The following is a 2,476-nucleotide window of genomic DNA, read 5'->3' on the forward strand; positions in this document are numbered from 1 at the left end:
AGTTCGTAAGCCTCCGTGTAGGGAGTTGATAACGCAGAGGAAATTGTAAAACTGATTGATTGGCGTTATCTACATCTACATGCATGACTACTGTGACTATACTATATCTAATGCTATATATACGTGCGCTCTGCAGAAGGAACTTCTGGTGTCCATGGCCGAGCACGCCGCACGCCAATCGAGCTTGGTCGTAAACTGACGTCAACAGTGACGTCTGTTCTGATTGGTCGATAACCCTATGACGCCACTGGAGTGACGTCGTTACATTGGCGGCAAGAACTTCGCGGACACCCGCGAGGATGACGTAAAGCTCGCGTACACAAAGAGCGACGATGTCTGGTATGCGGCATCCACGATGTTTGGCCGCATAATGCCGTGGCTCCAAGTGTATACTAGCTAAATTACTTGGATGTGGGGTGGTAAGTGGTGACGTCAAATTTGAGGAGCTTGGTGAGGGTACTTCGTAGTACGTACTTCTACTCGCATTGTTCCGTTTTACTGGAGCGAATCAGAATTCAGGCGTACATCTCTAAAATCCTTCGTAATACAATGTACTAGTATTGGTTGTTTACGTTCGTTGTACAGGTTCAAGGACAATTGAAATGTGTTCGAGTTGGCGCTGAGCGAGGGAGGCTACACTCAACGTACAGTACATGTGCTCCAACATATTATTGTGCATTTCACCCAAATTTTGGACTTGTGAGTGATTTCGCCAAATAGCATTCGAATCAATTTTATCTCATTTAAGCTTGTACAAACTATACTATACAAAGAATGGTATACAAGTGGTTTTGCCCAAAGCGAAGGTGTCAAACGTTTGGATTGGGATAAACTGGACAGGAAATGATTTGATTGGCTCAGGCGGTTCTTTAAGCCATTCTCTGAAGACGTTCGATTCTGCTCAGGGCTCCAGTTTCGAATCGATTTGACAGTACTAATGCATGAGGGAAAGCCTTCGTCACAACCAAATTGTACATCACACAGAGGATTTGAGCTACTCTACAGAAAATTGGTATTTTCCACAAGACACAGGCCATCCTTACAATCTATACAAATGTATCCGGTTATACAGGATTTGTTGGGAAGATGCCCAGGAGTTATTATTCTATTTGCTGATATGTATATTTATTTATATACTTTAAATCGACGAAACAGATATGCTTTTTCTGAATCCCAATTTCAGTCATGTTCTGGGGAGTTGAGGGTGTCAAATGTCAAACTATTGTCGGTGAGTTTGTCGACGATGGTAATAGCAGGTCTAAATATAGGGTAGCGGCATTCCTGCTGCATTCAACAGCACCCAGCGAATGAGTACAACGACTCAGCCACAAGGTGTTTCAATTGAAGCCTGGTGGCCACGATTCAATCGTGCACAGTGTGATTCAAGCCACCAGTCGCCCTCGGTGAAACTTTGTCGGCTTGTGGCGTAGGCTTAAATCCATCGTACGCCAGAGGCCGACCCAGCTCCAAATCAATGTGATCGTTCTGGTCTTATTGCTGCTGTTTGTGCACGAAATCTGGTGTAGCGTAGCTATATCCTACGTATGGATAGAATGTGCCATGTTTTACAACATCAGCTGAAGGCTGCGAGAGTAGGAGCCCTTCTCTGCAAGTGGTTGCCGGTGCCAGTGAGCCCAAGGCCGAAAATGGGGAGGAATAGCTCAGGTGGTAGAGCATCAGTTTCTTAACTCAAAGGTCGTGGGTTCGATCCCCGGTTTCTCCGGATTATTTCCATAAGGATTTATCCGTCCCTCCCCTGGTCCCCTGGGGAATCCGGATAACAAGTGAGACGCCGCTGGTCGAGCAGCCGCGTTACAATTGGCGAAGCGGTTCCACAATATGTGGTTCTAGTGTCGGCCCTCGCGGAGGAACGTCTTACTTACAGTTAGTAAAAATAATAATCCAAACTCAATTAACCAAGGCTGAAAATTGAACAATGACGTTGTTACAGTTTGTGATTGGCTATAAATAAAAATGTGTGTAACCAATATACTTAGGAAATTGTGCACTGTAGAACGGGGATACTAACCATCACTGATGCTGTCACTCAGCTTTGATCGCTGCAATTACAGCGATTGCACCCCTTTGATGCACCCCCTTTCATGTATGAACAAACCCTAGCGTTATATAATCCTTCTGTAGAACTCTCCACAATAATTGCCCCCCCAGCCCGATAGACAATGCGCATTCTGTATTCCACTCAAATACTCTGGAGTATGCAATGTACACACTCAATCACATACTTCTAGAGAATTCGTTTTAACCATGTATGTAGTAGCGTGGGGGGATGCTGTGGAATGGAATTATTGTGGAGGGTACCGAAGGGCCTTGCAGGGTGTAAACTATGCACGGGTTGCACATTGAAGCAATTATAACGATCAACACTACGAGGAAGTCATAATGACATGAGGGGCCACTGTAGACATCTACATGTGGATACCCCACGACTCATAGTTAAGTCTAAACTTTTACTGGT

The 2,476-nt window shown here is 45.0% G+C and overlaps 1 pseudogene across 1 annotated transcript; it reads left to right on the forward strand.

Annotated features, from left to right (window-relative positions):
• Positions 1-1,650: 1,650 nt before the first annotated feature.
• H257_11402 lies at positions 1,651-1,723 on the forward strand (annotated as a pseudogene). The gene has a single exon. The product of its transcript is annotated as a tRNA-OTHER (tRNA).
• Positions 1,724-2,476: the final 753 nt, after the last annotated feature.

This window comes from Aphanomyces astaci (assembly GCF_000520075.1).
Source record: "Aphanomyces astaci strain APO3 unplaced genomic scaffold supercont1.33, whole genome shotgun sequence".
Classification (NCBI taxonomy): domain Eukaryota; phylum Oomycota; class Saprolegniomycetes; order Saprolegniales; family Verrucalvaceae; genus Aphanomyces; species Aphanomyces astaci.